At 37.5% G+C, this 18,681-nt stretch overlaps 1 pseudogene; it reads left to right on the top strand.

The window, feature by feature from the left end:
• Window positions 1–3,118: 3,118 nt before the first annotated feature.
• LOC126084544 (olfactory receptor 4F3/4F16/4F29-like) lies at window positions 3,119–4,035 on the top strand (annotated as a pseudogene).
• Window positions 4,036–18,681: the final 14,646 nt, after the last annotated feature.

The raw sequence follows: 18,681 nt of genomic DNA, 5'->3' as shown, positions 1-18,681 counted from the left end.
ATATTTCATTTTAGTGAAGAAAATAGTGCTTCCTTAGGAAAAATTTTCATCTCTTTTTTCTCTTTTCGTGATTCATTATGAGCTTCCTTTGTTGGTTTGCCAGATTCCAGGTTACAATTCCCTTGGATAAATTAACTCACATTGGTGACCCCAAATCTCTGCAGTATCATTTGGTCAGTACTCTCCTGTGTGCTAATTATAACCTATATAATTCTATAACCATATCTCCTACAACTTTAGTATTTTTACAGCTGTGCATGAGGTAGTGATAGTTCTAACCAAAGGAAGGTCGAATGTGATTAACTCTTTGGAAACAGTCACACTGTAGATCTTTAAATAAGCGAGTAGGTGGTAAATATAGGAATAAACCAAAACTCTGCTGCGTCAAGTTAATTCCTACTTATAGTGACCCTATAGGAGAGAGCTGAATTGCCCCATAGAGTTTCCAAGGAGCACCTGATAGATTAAAACTGCCTACTTTTGGTTAACAGCCATAGCTCTTAACTTGTTTTGGTTTATTGATATACAATATTGAGATCCCTAAGGTCGGGTATCGCTATGAGTCGGAATGGACTGGACGGCAATGGGTTTGTTTTTTTTTTTTTCCTTAGGGTCCAGTATTGAATAGACGCTTCTGGTGGCAGGATAGTTCTGTGTAGAAATCAATTAAATGTTGCTCTCTACGGTAGAGGCAATGTCAGCTGAATTTAATGTGCAAGAATACAAATGAGAAGAAGGGCCTGCAGTCAGAAACTGAATTTGCCCCCCTTTTTCTTAAACCATTGCTATCCAAGGTTGTATCCAAGATAAGGAATTAGAATGGTTAAGAGGCAGAGTTATAAGTGGGGATAACATCTGAGTTGGTTTAGTTGTAGAGTTTATTTCATTTTTTTTACCAGAAGACAGAGCACCTTGGTTTCTCCGTTAGAGAATAGTAAGAGCTGAGTCTCTTCTACTCGAAGCTAAAGGATTTCAGGTGATCAAGACAATGGCAGCCTGGGAACTCAATCAGGATGGTCACTGCAGGTATTATATGAATTTTCCTTCTACCTTGGTTGTTTAAACATCCAAGATGAATTATGGATGCATCTGCTGCAGCTTAAGAAACCCAGATGCCTGTGAACATTTGAGGACAAAGCTGCCTTCTCTCTTACTAGATCTGTCTATGGTGATGACAGTAGAACATGGGAATCCATAAAAGAGCTAAGTTTGTGTGTATCATGCAGTCAGAAAGTCATGAGAAAAAAGCAATCTTCCCTACATTAAGAGGTAGACCTGAGTAGCGATAGCTCTACTACTTACTAGTCTAGCTTGTGACCTTGAGTAATTTACTTCCTCTCTCAGTCTCAATTTAGCCAACCATAAAAAGAAGGTAGTAAAACCAACTTCTCAGTGTATTTATAAATATCAAACAAGATGGTACAGATAAAGGAGCTATCATGCTATACTGCACGTGGTAGCTACATTTTTTGCTTTATCTTTGGTATTATCAATATTTCTAGACATAGCTCACTGACCACTACTGCAGACTGATTTTGTCTCAGTAGTTCTTTGAGCTGAGACATGAAGCTGTCTGTTCAAATAAATTATATCCATCTTTTAAATTATATCAAAGGTCCTGCTTTTTTTCTGAAGACAACCCAGATCTCCCTGGCTCATGAGTATCTTTCCTGCTTCAAAAATCCTACACTTATTTGACATTCTTTATATAGTACCTTTTTAATTATTTAGCTTTTTTCATATTAAAATGTAAGAGACGTAATGGTAGTAAATAGTATAATATTTCAACAAGTCCTATGATCCTAGTTGATACTTCAGCAAGTCCTGAAACAATGCATTGTGCATGGTAAGCACTCAATAAATGTTTGTTGATTGATTAAAGATGGTTATGGCAAAGGGCAAAAGAAATGAAACAACGAATTTACATTTATACGCCAATTGAATGATTTAAGTAGTACAAAAGGAATTAGTGAAGAGAGAGATTAATGTAAAGGAGGGCTTTCATAGGAATACGGAATTTATAACCAATGACAGATTAGGGAAAAGAAGGTGAATGTGATAGGAACCCAATGTAGAGAATACCGTCATTATGGTGAGCTGCCTTACGTACTGGGCTATCACTGTGTTAAAAAGTCACAGAAATGTTAGACTTGGAGGGATTACTTACTGTCACTTACCTTAGCCTGTTTATTTACAAATGATGAAACTGAGTTCAAGTAGTGAGTGGTGTTTGGAGGGAAATGGGAGAAAGGAATTAAGTTTGCACTGGCTTAGGGCTAGGACTTGATCACAACTCTTCTGATTCGAAGTGCAGTTTTCTTTCCACCACTCCATGAACCCTGAAAAGTTAACATGGCATGGCCAATGATCTACCAATACCAACAAAATAGAATTTTGTTTGCTATATTACATTAGCTCTATCCGTGTTTAGAGTCTGCAGCCTATATCTCTTTTCTGGTCTTGTCCTTATTCTACCATAATCCTATCCAGTTTTGTCATTGCTTCTATCCCCTGGGCTGAGCTGCAAAAGCTGGATATATTTAGAGGTTCTGCACTGTCTTCTTCTTTTTTGAGGTAAAGATGACTATAATTTGATAAAACTGCACCAGCATGAGGCTAAACATGAGAGTTAATGAAATTGATAGCGTTGCACTTAGGAGGCAATAAACTAGTAAGGAAAATAGAAAGTCACCAGAAATTGCCTGAGGTTTGGGGAACTCCATGGGCAGGAGTAACAAGTTGTGAAGGAGAAATCAACGAGTTCTTTCCTATTTCCTCCTTCTTTTCTCATGTTATTCCAGAGTTTTCCTAGCCTGCCTCTATAATCCTTTTTCTGATTCGGCATTTATTTTCACATAATCTTCTCTTATCAAAACCTGGAGAATTTTAGAGAGGCAGAGAATCAGTCAGAATTAGTGCTTTGTGACAATGAGTTATTGCCTGTTTTCTACTACTACAGGTTAAGGGGTTATATAGAGGTGTATTGGCTGTGTGTGGTAAGGTAATATTTTTTTTCTAAAAATCTGAACTTAAGCTGTCAGTGACTCTCCACAAAGTTTGATTTCCTCCTTTCTCTCTTTTTCAGGTAACTTTAAATTCAATTCTGCTGTCAGAGGCAATGGATGGGTCCAATCACTCTGTGGTGCCCGAGTTTGTGTTCCTAGGACTTACCAATTCGTGGGGGATCCAGCTTCTCCTCATTTTCTTTTCCACCATGTTCTATGTTGCAAGCCTGATAGGAAACCTCCTCATTGTGTTCTCTGTGACCTATGACCCACACCTGCACTCCCCCATGTACTTCCTGCTGGCCAATCTTTCCTTTCTTGATCTGGGACTTTGCTCTGTTGCAGCCCCCAGAATGATTTATGACCTTTTCAGAACTCCCAAAGTGATCTCCTTTGAGGGCTGTATAACCCAAATCTTCTTCATTCATGCCATTGGAGGCACAGAAATGGTGCTGCTCACAGCCATGGCCTTTGACAGATACGTTGCTATATGTAAGCCTCTCCACTACCTGACCATCATGAGCCCACGAATGTGCATTTTGATTTTGATTACTTCTTGGATCCTTGGCTTCATCCACTCAGTGGCCCAGTTGGCTTTTGTTGTAGACTTGCCCTTCTGTGGCCCCAATGTATTGGACAGCTTTTACTGTGACCTGCCTCAGCTCATTAAACTTGCTTGCACAGACACCAATAGACTGGAATTCATAGTCACAGCCAACAGTTCTTTATACTGGTCATTTCTTATATCTTTATTTTGGTCACTGTTCAGAAACACTCTTCAAGTGGTTTATCCAAGACCCTCTCCACTTTGTCAGCTCATGTCACTGTGGTGGTTTTATTCTTTGGGCCATTGATTTTCTTTTATACATGTCCCTTCCCCTCATCACACTTGGACAAGTTTCTTGCTATCTTTGATGCAGTTCTCACTCCTTTTCTGAATCCAGTCATCTACACACTCAGGAACAAGGAGATGAAGGCAGCAATGAGAAAACTTTGTCATCAGTTTGTGAATTACAGGACATTGTCCTAAATACTCTAAAAATATATATATACTCTAAAGATATATATGTATATACTGTATTTGATGATGATAAAAAAAATCATGAAAATTTTAGAGCCCTATTAATTTCATGTGTGAGGTTACATTTAGGCTTCCACCATGTTGTGTAGTACTGTAATAATTAAGGACAGAGGGAGCTACCACAGGAACGTTCTATGTTTCAGACACTTTGTTGTGTGTTTTGTGTACATTATTTAGTATTCAATAGAACTCTGTATTATGAGTATTTTTATCTTGATAAATATTTTTCTTAAATTAGGAAATGCTTTGTACTTATTTTCCTAATAATTATGTAAAATTTCAAACCAAAGCTGATTTTCACCTTAGTCAGTACTTCTCATTGTCTTATTCCTCAAGTGGTGCCAAACAGAGAATGTATTCAACAACTCAGTGTTGTATGTTAGCATATTATGCCCTTTAACACTTGCTTTGAATGGATTAATCAGATTTCTCTCAAACTATTTACCAAACTGCCATAATATCTCATTTTTTTTCTCTTAGCTTAGTGTCTGTTTCCTATTTTCCTACATTCTTGGGTTACCTAGGGAACAATTGATGATATAATAGAATCAAGAAATTTTAGAATTGGAATTTGGGAGACAGTTTGTTCCAATTCATTCATTTTTTTAGATAATAATATTTGGGCACAGAGATATTAAACGATAGACTCAGCATGGGAATCAAGTCTCCTCACTTTTAGGTTAATACATTTTTGAAAAAATTGCTAGGCTCCCTTGTTGATTTGGATTCTTGAAGTTTCCACTAAGAAGTGACACCAGAGAGGTGCCCTTTTTGTTGGTATTAATTTCTTATGCTTATTTGCTCTTCCCAAGTTCTTTCTTTATTTTCAGCCCAATGAGAAATTTCTTGAGCCAGGTCCTGGTTATTTTAATATTAGATGATTATACCATCAAACCCTGAACTTTTCATTCCTGGCTTTTATTGATGTCACTTCCTGCAATATCCATAATTAAACCATATTCCTCTGTTTTTATTGCTTTCTGCTTTAATGAACGTAAAGGGCATTCATCGTCACTTTTATTAATAACCAATAAAGGCAGTTTTTTAAGCAAGCTTCAAGAGTTTCAGCATGAACATTTCTGTATCCCTTTATGTACTTCTATTAGTGGATTATGGTATCCATGACTGAAGAGCTGGAGTACTTTAAAACTTTGGGAAACTCAAAGATAATATAAGTCAGAGGTAAAATCATTCTGATTTATAAACAAATTAAGCTATTGACAAACTATTGATAAACTAATTAAAAAACATTATAAAATTACACTAATGCTTATTTATTTTAAAAAGTCATTAAAATTTTTCACATGTATACCATATCCTGGTAGATTAATTGTTTTGATAGATCTTTGAAATAAAATCTTTTTCTTAAACTACGGACAGATTTCAGACTTATGAAGTTATTTTACTTTTTATATTAATTTTTCTTCCTATTTTGACTTTTTTGAAAGTTGTTTAATAATTTTTAAAGTAAATATTTATTAGAAAAATTTTATATTATCTTTACATTAACTTAATCAGAGAGAAAATTTTCTTTCTGGCAAAATCAGACTTTTTCTAAGGATTGTCCTATGTATCAAACTGTTCCTTTTCCCAATTGGTAAGCTTTATTTATTCTTCTCTTTCTCCTGATGAACCCAGGAAGTACTGCTTTGAATAGCCTTACAAGCATTCTGTGGATTCCTGATTTTCTCTTTGACAAATGGAAATTTAAAAGCACAATCATTCCAAATCAAATTTGGCACATTCAGGTCAGATTTATCATCACTCTGCTTGCTCTTAACCTTTTCATGTATAAGCCCAGTTTCAACTTCTATATATAGCTTGTTTCTCATCTATCAGTGTTCTCACAGCATTTTAAAAACCTATTCAGTGCTTTTGTCCAACCACCACCACCAGCACCACCATGAGTATTTATTCATAATGGTTTGATAGGTACTATCCAAGTTCTTTACATATATTAACTTTAATTCTCATAACAATCAGGTAGGTAATATTCTCATTTCATAGATGAGGTAACTGAGGTACAGGAAGATTAACTATCTATCCTAGTGACACAAGCTGGTTAATGGAAAAGCTGGGATAGGAGTCCAAGTAGTCTGTGCACCAGCATCCTGCTCTTAACCACTGTACACCACTACGTCCAAAACCTATTGGATCCCTGTGACCTGTACTTTTAAAGTATGAAAATGTTCTTCTCTGTACATTAAACACCATAGTACAAGAAACACAAAGCATGCATCAATTAAACAAAATATAATGCTATTCAAGATTTGAATTCTGTCATTGTATTAAAAAAAAAAACCAAAACTTAAAACTCAGTGCCATCGAGTCGATTCCAACTCATAGCGACCCTAGAGGACAGAGTAGAACTGCCCCATAGAGTTTCCAGGGAGCATCTGGCAGATTTGAACTGCCGACCCTTTGTTTAGCAGCTATAGCGCTTAACCACTACGCCACCAGTATATCATTAAAATATTCCTCTATTTGCCATTCAAAGAAGAAATTCATATAATAAAATAATCTTACAACCTTTTCATGTTCAAGCACAATTTTGCATTAATGGTGAACAGTGTGTCATCTGCTCTTTGGAGATTTTAGTCGCAGATAGAGCTATCTATTGGAAAAGATGGACACCTGAGCAGACATCTTACGGGGTTCTGTCATTCCAGGAAGAGGATGAACCACCTTTAATAGTACTCTTTTATTGACAGCTGGCAATGATTGAACAAATGATGCACTGCTTGTTGATTCTATACTGTTCAGCTCCTCCAAGGTACTCCAACGAAAGCTTACAGAAAATGAACACTAAGCTCCAAGCACAGCTCTATGTGGCATATGCAAAACCCTTCCTCCCTAGAAAATATATTTAACTAGTAGGAGCTTTTCCTGAGGTGGTTTCTGCATCATATTAGCATCATCTTAACCCAGTAATAGGTGTTGAAATAATAGATGGTGGAGTCTTGGTGGCACAGTGGCTAAGTGGTTGCTAACCAAAACATTGGCAGTTCGAATTCACCAGCGGTTCCTTAGAAACTCTATGGCGCAGTTCTACTCCGCCCTATAGGGTCACTGTGAGTCAGAATTGACTAGATGCCAAAGGGTGTAATTTTTTTTTTTTTATTCCAATATCTTATGGACAGGAATTTATTTCTTTAACTTTGTGCATCTGTTGACTTTTCAAGAGTATGGCTGAGAACCGAATGGTTCTAGAGAAGATACTTTTAGTATTCCACTGGGACAAATTAACCTTAGAGAAATGTTTTGGCCAACATGACAATGGTACAATTGTATCAACTTTGTATGATATGAAACTCATGATTTCAATAAAACAAATCCATTGCCACCGGTTTGATTCTGACTCTTACTGATCGTATAGGACAGAATAGAACTGCCCCATTACATAGTAAAAAAAAAAAAAAAAATACATAGTACACAGCCAAAAAAAAGAGAAACGAACAAAAAACATTGAGACAGAGTAATATCTATTATTGCTTTTATTTATTTTGTGAATCCTGAAATAAGTATGAATAGAAAGAGGTAAGAGGAGACTTGAGAAATTTCTAATTAATAATTAACTAGAGCTGACATTACTCTATTGGAAGACAGAACAGTTATCTAGAAATTCTACATGGACTTTTTTGGTTCATTACAACCTAAGAAGACAATCTCTACTTGCTTGCCTAGAAGCTTAATTTTCTCAGCATGTCCAGAAGCAGCCTTTCTTGGAGAGAATAACTTCTGATAACCAAACTCATTGGGTACTAATGTATAGCCCATTATTTATTTTTATTTATTTGTAATAAGAAAACAATGCCAAAGGGGATCCTATGCTGAAGGCCTCTGGCTAGTTCTTTCTCTCATTCTTGGAACAGTGATGTAGAAACATTATAATCAGAAGGCTGGGTTTAGTTTGATAATCTCAATAACTAAAGGCATTAAGCAGTATGCAAAACCACCTGATATATGTCAGTTAGGGATGGAGATACAAAGATGAACAACATATAATACCAGATTTCTGTCTGGTAGAAGAAAGAGGAACATGGAAACTAATTATTGCAATATAGCATGATAAATGCCATAAGCAATGAATATCTGTATGTATGTACCTATCTATATCTATATTGATAGTTCAGTAGTGACAATATCTACCTGTGTATAATTTTTTTTTTTTATATAGTACAGTCGCAACACAAACCATTATTAAGCCATTTTCAGGCACCAATATTAAACAATTGCAACTGTTTCCTGACGAGTTTCTCTGTAGTTAGTATAAAAAAAAACTGGGAGCTCCTAAAAATCAAGCACTTTTGCTAATCAAGGTTTCTCCAAAAGAGTAAAAAGAGGACCCACAGACTGGGAAAAAATTTTTGGTTACGACATATCTGATAAGGTTCTAATCTCTGAAGACTACAAGATACTGCAACACCTCAACAATAAAAAGACAAACAATCCAATTAAAAAATAGGCAAAAGATATCAACAGACACTTCACCAAAGAAGGCATTCAGGCAGCTAATAGACACATGATGAAATGCTCATGATCCTCAGCTGTTATAGAAATACGAATCAAAACTTCATTGAAATACCATCTCATCCTTACAATGCTGGCCACCAAAAAACCAAAACCAAACCCGCTGCCTTCGAGTCGATTCCTACTCCTAGTGACCCTATAGTACAGAGTAGAACTGCCCATAGAGTTTCCAAGGAGTGCCAGGTGGATTTAAGCTGCCAACCTTTTGGTTAGCAGCCGTAGCACTTAACGACTATGCCACCAGGGTTTCTCACAATGCTGGCCCTGATCCGAAAAACACAAAATAACAAACATTGGAAAGGTTGTTGGGAGGTTAGAGCTCTGATACACTGCTGATGGGAATGTAAATTGGTACGACCACTTTGGAAAATGTTATGTCACTCCCTTAAACAGCTAGGATTAGAAATAACATATGATCCAGCAATCCCACTCCTAGGAATATACTCTAGAGAAATAAGAGTCATCACGCAAATAGACATATGCACACCCGTGTTCATTGCAGTACTATTCGCATTAAAAATAATATGGAAACAACCTAAATGTCCATCAATGGATGAAAGGAGAAACAAATTATGATACATACACCCAATGGGATACTATGCAATGATAAAGAACAATGATGAGTTCTGGAAACATCTCACAACGTGGATGAATCTGGAGGGCGTTATGCTGAGTGAAATAAGTCAGTCACAAAGGACAAATATTGTATGAGACCAGTATTATAACAACTCAGGGAAAGGTTTACATACAGAAAAAAGCATTCTTTGACGGTTATGAGGGTGGGGAGGGAGGAAGAGAAGAAATACATAACTAGATAGTAGACAAGTGTCAAATTCTGTGAAGGGAAGGACAACACACAATACAGGGGAAGTCAGCATATTTGGACCAAAGCAAAAGCACAGAATTTTACTAGACGCATGCGAACACTTTGAGGGACCAAGTAGCTGGGGCTGTGGCCTGGAGATCATAGTTTTGGGGGTCATCTAGGCCAACTGGCATAACATAGTTTAGAAAGAAATTGTTCTACATCCCACTTTGGTGAGTAGCATCTGGGGTCTTAAAATCTTGTCTTCAGCCATCTAAGACACATCTATCTGTTTCATCCCACCTGGAGCAAAGGAGAATGAAGAAAACCAAAACCACAGGAAAATACTAGCCCAAAGGACTAAAGGACCGCATGAACCAGAGACTCCACCAACCTGAGACCAGAAGAGCTAGATGGTGCCCAGCTACCACCAAAGGCTGCCCTGAAAAGAATCAAAACAGAGAGTTCCAGACACAGCAGGAGATAAAGGTAGATAGAGCAGAATTCAAATTTCCATTAAAAGACCAGACTTAATGGTCTGACAGAGGCTGGAGGAACCCTCGAAACTATGACCCCCAGATGCTCTACTAACCATTGGTCAATGTGTCTGTCATACCACTACCAGGCTGTTTTGACTACTGCGGCTGTATAGTAGGTTCTGAGGTCATGTAGTGTGAGTCCTCCTATTTTCTTCTTTATTAGTGCTTTACTTATCTGGAACTTTCCATATAAAGTTAATGATTAGTTTTTCCACCTCTTTATAGAATGCTGTTGGCTTTTGGACTGGGATTGCATTGCTTTTGTAGATTGTTTTGGGTAGAATTGACATTTTCACAATATTGAGTCTACCCATCCTTGAGCATGGTATGTTACTCCATTTATGCAAATCTTTTTTGGTTTCTTGCAGTAGTGTTTTGCCGTGTTCCCTGTATAGATCTTTTACATCCCTGGTTAGGTTTATTCCTAAGTATTTTATGTTTTTAGTGGCTATTATTGTAAATAGTATTGTTTTCCTGATTGCCTTTTTGTCGTTCTTTTTTTTGTAGTATAGGAATGCAACTGCTTTTGGCATGTTCATTTTATATCCTGCTATTCTGCTGAATCTTTCTATCAGTTCCAGTAGTTTTCTTGTGCAATCTTTTGGGTTTTCTATGTATAGTATCATATCATCCACAAATAGGAACAGTTTTACTTCTTCCTTACAATTTGGATGCCCTTTTTTTCTTTTTCTTGTCTTATTGCTCTAGCTAGGCCTACCAGCACAATGTTGAATAGGAGTGGTGATAAACGGCAGCCTTGTGTTGCTCCTGTTCTCAGGGGGAATGTTTTCAGCCTCTCCCCATTAGGAGAGATGTTGGCTGTTGGCTTTGTGTAGATGCCCTTTATTATGTTGAAGAACTTCTCTTTTATACCTGTTTTATTGAGAGTTTTTATCAGGAATAGATGTTGAACTTTGTTGGATACCTTTTCTGCACTGATTGAGATGATTCTGCGATTCTTTTTCTTACGTGGTAGATTATGTTGATTGATTTTCTAATGCTGAGCCATCCGTGCATACCTGGTATGAATCCTACTTGGTCACGGTGTGTTCTTTTTATGATATGATGCTGAATTCTATTTGCTAGAGTTCTGTTGAGAGCTTTTGCATCTATATTCATGAGAGATATTGGTCTGTAATTTTGTTTTTTTGTGGTGTCTTTGCCTGGTTTTCATATCTGCATTATGCTGGCTCTATAGAATGAATTCAGAAGCATCCCTTGTTTTTCTATGCTCTGAAATAGTTTGAGTAGTATTGGTGTAAGGTTTTGTCTGAATGTTTTGTAGAATTCTCCAGTGAAGCCATCTGGGCCAGGGCTTTTTTTGGTTGGATTTTTAAAATTTGTATTCATTTTTATTACCTTTTCTGTCTCTTCTCTTATTATAGGTTTGTTCAGATGGTCAACCTCAGTGTGTATTAATTTGGTTAGGTAGTGTGTTTCTAGAAATTTCCCCCTTTCCTCTAGGTTTTCATATTTGTTGGAGTATAGTTTTTCATAGTACTGTGTAATGATCCTTTTTATTTCAGTTGGGTCTGTTGTGACGTCCCCCATTTCATTTCTTATTTGGTTATTTCTGACCTCTTCTGTTTTTCTTTTGTCAGTTTGGCCGCTGGTTTGTCGATTTTGTTGGTCCTTTGAAAGAAGCATCTTTTGGTTTTGTTGTTTCTTTCTATTGTTTTTCTAGTCTCTATTTCATTTATCTCTGCTATGGTCTTTATTATTTCCTTTCTCCTGGTGGTTGTGGGCTTCTCTTGCTGTTTTGTTTCTGTTTGTTTGAGTTGCGTAGCTAATGTTCTGATTTTGTCCCTTTCTTATTTTTTGATGTGTGCATCTATTGCTATGAATTGATCTCTGAGCACTGCCTTTCCTGTGTCCCAAAGGTTTTGTTATGACGTGTTTTCATTCTTGGAATTTTTTGATTCCATCTTTGAGTTCCTCTATAACTCAGTGGTTTTTAAGCAGGGTGTTGTTCAGTTTCCGTGTATTTGATTTTTTTTTTTCCTTGTTCTTCCTGTTGCTAATTTCTACTTTGATGGCATTCTGATCAGAGAAGATGATTTGTATTATCTCAATGTACTGGATTTTATTGAGGGTTGCATTGTGGTTTAATATGTGGTCTATTCTGGAAAATGTTCCATGTGCATTGGAGAAGAATATGTACTTTGCTGCTGTTGGGTGGAGTGTTTTATGTATGTCCATAACGTTAAGTTGATTGGTTGTGGCCTTTAGATCTTCTGTATCTTTGCTGAGTTTCTTTCCAGGTGTTCTGTCCTTTGCTGAGAGTGGTGTATTGATGTCTCCTACTATTATTATGGAACTGTCATCTTCTCTTTTCAGTCTTGTTGGAGTTTTATTTCCGTGCTTTGGAGCACTGTCATTGGGTGTGTAGATATTTATTATGGATATGTGTATCCCTACTGGCACAGCAGATAAGAGCTTGGCTGCTAACCAAAAGGTTAACAGTTTGAATCCATCATCCACTCCTTGGAAACCCTACAGTGCAGTTCTCCTCTGCCTTATAGGGTAGCTATGAGTTGGAATCGACTCTATAGCAACTTTTTTTCTCTTTTTTTTATGTGTTCATGGTGGGTTGTCTCTTTAATCATTATATAATGTCTTTGTCTTTTAAAGTGAATTTTGTTTTAAAGTCTATTTTATCTGAGATCAGTATTGCTATTCCTGATCTTTTTTGATTGGTATTTGCTTGATATATATTTTTTTTCATCCTTTGATTTTTAATATATTTATGTCTTTGTTTCTAAGGTGTGACCCTTGTAGACAGCACACTGATGAATCTGTTTTTCTGTTCATTCCATTACCCTCTGTCTCTTTATGAATGCATGGGTGGCTTTAAGCCATTTATGTTAAGTGTGATTATTGATAGGTGTTAGTTTATTGCTGTCATTTTGTAGTAGCTTTTGTGTGCGTGTGTGTGTGTTGCTGACCTATTCTTTGTTCCTCTACTCTCCTGTGCTGAATTCCTTTTGTTTGTTAATTTTTTTCTGTTTCTTTTGGTTCCGTAGATTTTGTGTTTACTGAGACTTTATGTTTTCCTTCTTTATTTTGATGAGTAGATTTGTTAACTTTCTTTATGGTTACCTTGAAATTTACCCCTCTCTTCCTAAGTTTGAACCAGTCTTTTATTGCTTGATTTCACCTTGACTTCCTCTCCATTTGAAAGTTTTATACCTATACTGTTTATTCCCTCTTTTATTGTTCTAACATTCTTGTGATTTGCAGATTGACCTCTCTGGTTCTCTGTTATAAATTTTTTAGTTTTGTTATGTCTATGAGAGTTCGTTACCTAGGTTTGTATCTGGCTGACGTGGTCTTGCATCCTAGATTCAGGCTGTTGTCTGATGTTGTTGATTCTCTAACTGAAGGACTCCCTTTAATAATTATTTTAAGTTTGGTTTTGTTTTTACATATTCCCTTAATTTCTGTTCATCTGGAAATGTCCTTATTTCAAACTCTAATAGTTGAGCAGGAGTTTTGCAGGGTGTATTATTCTTGTGTGAAAAATCTTTTTCTGTCAAGGTTATATGTCATCCCATTGCCTTCCTCCCTCCATGGTTTCTGCCAAGTAATTAGAGCTTAGTCTTATTGTTTCCCCTCTGTATGTAACTTTTCGTTTTCTTGAGCTGTTTTAAGGTTTTTCTTTGTCTTTAGTTTTAGCGAATGTGATTATGATATGTCTTGTTGTTTTCTTTTGGGGTCTATCCTATACGGGGCTTGTTGAACTTCTTGGATGGTCAGCTTTTCATCTTTCATGATATTGGGGAAGTTTTCTATCAGTACATCTTCAATGATCCTCTCTGTGTTTTCCATTTTCTCCCCCGTTCTGAAACTCCAATCACATGCAAATTTTTGCTTTGATTGTATCCCACATCATTCTCAAGTTTCTTCATTTTTCATCATTCTTTTCTCTGATTTTTCCTCAGAAAGTGGTACCTAAGGATTTGTCTTCAATTCTGCTGATCCTTTCTTCCATTGTTTCAAATTTGATCTAAAACCTTGTATGGCACTGTCCATTTCTGAAATCTTGTTTATCTTTGGGTTTCTAACTGCTGTTTTTGTACGATTTCTAGTTGTTTGTTTATTTTGACGTTTCGTTTGTGTATTATTTTACTGAATTCTTCCATTGTTTTGTCTGTCTTTTCCATGATTTTGTCTGTATTTTCCATGATATTTTCTATTGTTTCCTTATTTTTGTTTGTTTTTCTTTAACTCTTGGAGAGCCCTGAATATTAGAACTTTGAGTTTCCTATCAGGTAGTTCCAGCAACTTTCTTTTACTGGAAGGTCATCTGGTGTTTCATTTTGGATGCTTTCTGGAGCCATCCTATCCTGTTTTTTAAATATGTTTTGATATTTAACATTCTGGAATTATTTTGTTTGTTTATTGAGTGTAAATTTGCTTTTTTCATTCTGCTTTTTTTGTTGATTTATTTGGTTATGTCTGGGCAGGCTGGCTGGGTGTTCTTTGTTGTTTGCTTCTCTGTTGGCCTGATACTTCTCACCACTTTGTCCAGGAGCGCAAGACCTGCCACTCAGCTATGGTGCAGCAGGGCAGGTCCAGTGGAGGCAGAGGTTTGGGATGGGTAGTTAGTGGCACATACTGGGGCTGACAGGGTAGGCCTGGGGGGCAGTGCACGGTGGTGCCTGGAGGCTGCCAGCAATCTTCTCTGTATTTTCCATTTTCGCCCCTTTTTCTGGAGCTCTGATCATGTGCGGTTTTTTCACCTGTTTCCCTTTATTTATTTTTATTGTACTTTAAGTGAAAGTTTACAGAGCAAATTAGTTTCTCATTAAACAGTTAAGACACAAATTGTTATGTGACTTCTGTTGCCAACCCTATGATGGAGTAATAGTTTCCCCTTCTCCATCCTGGGTTTCCTATTTTCATTTGTCCAGTTTTTCTGAACCTTCCTGCCTTCTCATCTTTGCTTTTGCGCTGGTGTGCCAGTTAGTCTTGTATATGTGATTGAACCACGAAGCACGTTCCTCACATGTGTTATTATTGGACTTATAGACCTGTCTAATCTTTGAATGAAGGCTGAACTTCAGGACTGAGTTCAGCACTGAATTAAAAGGGTGCCTAGGGGCCATACTCTTGGGATTTGTTTAGTCTCTGTCAGATCAGCAAGCCTGCTCTTTGTGTGTGTGTGTTTGTGTGTGTGTATGTGTATGTTTGCGAATTTGAATTTTCTCCATTTTTTCCTGCTCTTTCCAGGACCCTCTATTCACATGCAAAGTTTTACTTTTGATTTTGTCCCATATAATGATTAGGTTTTCTTCACTCTTTTCTCTGATTTTTTCTCAATAAAATGGTGCCCATGGATTTCTCTTGAATTTCACTGATTCTGTCTCCCATTGTTTCAACTTTGCTCCTAAAACCTCTGTTGAATTATCTATTTCTGAAAATATTTTTATCTTTTGGATTTCTAGTGGCTCTTTTTATATGATTTCTAGTTGTTCATTTATTTTTACATTTTGTTCTTATATTATTTTCCTGAATTATTCTATTGCTTTGTCTGTTTTCCTTCATTTTGACTATTTTTCATTGATTTTGCCCATGTTTTCCACGATTTTGCCTATTTTTTTGTTGGTTTGCTCTGATCCCATTCCCTTTCTCTTGGTGAGCCCTAAATATTAGTCTTCTGAGTTCCATTATGAGGTAGTTCCACTGCCTTTTCTTCTATTGGAAAATCATCTGATTCTTTATCTTGGTCACCTGCTACAGCCATCTAACCCTGCTTTTTTATATGTTTTGATATTGTATCCTGTCTCCCTGACATTAAGGTGTTATTTTTTTTTCCTATTTGTTGATTCTATGTTCATTTATTTCATCCTGCTTTTTTGTTTTGTTTTGATTTGTCAGGGCGGGCAGGCCAGGTGTGCTTTGCTGCTTGCTCACCTGTGGGTGCAATAGTTCTCCCTGCCTTGCCCACGTGTGCAGGGCAATAACAGGCAGTGCAAACCAGCTTCACCGTACACTGGTTTGGCTAGGTGGCTTAGGGCTGTCCAGGTGGGCATTTTCTGCCTTCTGATGTTGGTCCAGTGGCGTGGGTGCGTTCACAGCTCTTCATCAGATAACCAGTGTTGTCAGACATGGCATAGTATGGGCTCGTTTCCCATCATTCAGCCGTTTGCTGAGTGGTGGTAGGGGAGGGGTGGTAAAGGTTTGATGCAGTGACGGGACTATGCGTTGGGGATGATTTTGCTGTGGCTGCATGGTGGCGCGTTTTTCGGAAGAGGGGTGGTGTCAGGGGCTGGGTTGGGGGGAGAAAGAATAGAAAACAGAGAGAAATGAAAAAAAAAAAAAAAAGAGTAGCCAGTAGATAGGTGTGTGGCAGACCCTGGGCAGCAGTGGGCCGATGTACTGGTAACACTCTATCTGTGGCAGTGTGGCAGGTGCTGGAGGGAATGGGGGAGGTGGCCTATGGGGCTAGATGGAAGGGTGAAAGAAAAGTAAGAAAGGAAAATGAGAAAAAAATGGTGGTACAGTGGGTGCCAGCAAGGAGGGCAGGTGGCCCTGGGTCTGGTGAGAAGGGAGGGAACATGGCTCCTTGGGCTTGGTGTGAAGGGAAAGAAACAAAAGAGAGAAAAAATGGTGGCATGGTGGAAGCCAGTGGGGCTGGGGGAGGGATCAGGGCAGACCCAGGAAGGTGGCGGGCCAGTGGCTCTCTAGCTATGGCAGTGCTGTGGATTTCAGTGGTGGTAGGTGGAGGTGCCATTCAGGGCGGTGCTCTGTCTCCTGTTGGGAGCTATGTGAAGTTACCTTCCCTGTCTGGGGTAGTTACTGGCTGTGTTCTGAGATGGTAAATCTGTGCCATGTTAGTTGGCAGGGGACCTCCACTCCATATCTCTCCTCATTCTCTGTTTTCCATCAATTTCTTCTTCCATTCAGTGTTTGACCTAATTCTTTATCCCTTCATTTGATGCTTAGGTTTCCAAGATTGATGGTTGTATCTGTATTACTTAGTTTTTTGGGTCTTTGCTGCAGAGTGATGGCATGGTACGTCTGTCTAAGGCCCCATGTTGGCTCTGCCTCCTCATCTTCCTTCTTGAAACAACCTGAATGTACAAGAAGAAAGTACCTTGGAAATGAGGATGGCGATACTTTGACTTTCTTTGGGAACATCATCTGAAAGGCCAATCAATGGAAAAGGACATCATGTTTGGTAGTCAGCAAAAATAAGGGAAACCCTCAGTTAGATGGAGTAACACAGGAATCACAGCAATGGACTCCAACATACCAACTGTCATGAAGATGGCACAGGGCAATGTTTCGTTCTATTATACATAACATTGCCCTAAGTAGGAGGTTACTAGACAGCAACAAACAACAATAACGATTTTTCTTCTCTTTTCTTTTTTTTCTGATTAGTCTGTTGAGAAGTTTATCAGTTTTGTTGATCATTCCATGGAACTAGCTTTTGATTTTATGTGTTGTTTTTCTCTTTTTTATTTCATTCTGTATTGCTCTGTGCTATTACTTGTCCACTGCCTACTGCTTAAAAAAAACTGCTTACTTGGGTTTAATTTGTTCTTCTTCATCTGATTTTTAAGGTGGAAGTTGAAATAATTTATTTAGACATTACTCTTTTTCCACTTTTATACATTTAATGTTATAAATTTACAAATAATTAATAACATTTTTTTTCTGCCTTTCTGCCTTCTTTTTGATTCCCTCTTGACCCTTATAATCTAATAATACTAGACCGTCTGTAGGGCCCCTTCTTCATCCTTGCTTTCCCGCAAACTTTTTTGGTGTCCTGCACTCCTTCCCCCTGCTCCACTCCATACATCACACTAACACTTCCATGTTTATGATGTTGCTATTCCCTTTCTCTGCAATATAATATGCAGTTATCTAACTTTTACTTATCCTTCAAAACTCAACTCATGTATCATGGCTTTGAATAATCCTTCCCCGAATCCCCAGATTGGGCTAAGGATTCCTTTTTCTGTGTTCCCATAGCATGCTGTACCTACTGACATATTGCTTTTAATTATATTACCCTAAAAAAAAAAAAAAAAAAAAAACTCAAAACCTTAAAGGCATCTGTTTATATGGCTTTCTCCCCAGTTAGGTTGTAAGTTCCTCATGGGTTAGGCCCATGTGTATCACTGACCTTTATCTCTCTTAATGTGTTTTCAGCAGTGTCTGTTTTCCCCGTTCTCTTTCCAGTTTTACCTTAATATCTGCGATGGATTTTCTTCCTACAATTTCTTTCTGTTTCTACTGTTTACAGATTTTTTTATTTCTTTCTGTTTTGACTGTTTACAGATTTCTGTATAGCCTGTAACCTAGCAGGGACCCAGCACACAGGAGAATTTCAATACATTTTGTTGAGCTAAAAATCATCTGTAGAGTAGAGAATTGAAGGAAATATTTTCTATACAACTGTTGCATCGAATGACTTTATTCAGGTAGTTAAGTCATGGTGCAATCTGATTTTTAATAATCGTCTTCTATGTTCTTCAAAAACTATCTGTTTAGGCTTCACTACAAACACACGGATTAGGGAGAGAACATTCCAGGAGGAAGGAACAGCAAGTGCTAATACCAGGAGTCAAGACATATTTTTGTTTTTTGTGCCATGCTGGTCATGGTAAAGTTGAACTTTACCTTTCCAGTGAAGGATTTTAGGCAGTGGAGTAGCATTTCCAAGCTATCACCTGAGATTTCTTTCTATAATATCTCCAGATCCACTTA

Source organism: Elephas maximus, chromosome 10 (genome assembly GCF_024166365.1).
Source record: "Elephas maximus indicus isolate mEleMax1 chromosome 10, mEleMax1 primary haplotype, whole genome shotgun sequence".
NCBI classification, from domain to species: Eukaryota; Metazoa; Chordata; class Mammalia; order Proboscidea; family Elephantidae; genus Elephas; species Elephas maximus.
This window is presented reverse-complemented; position numbering and strand designations above follow the sequence as displayed.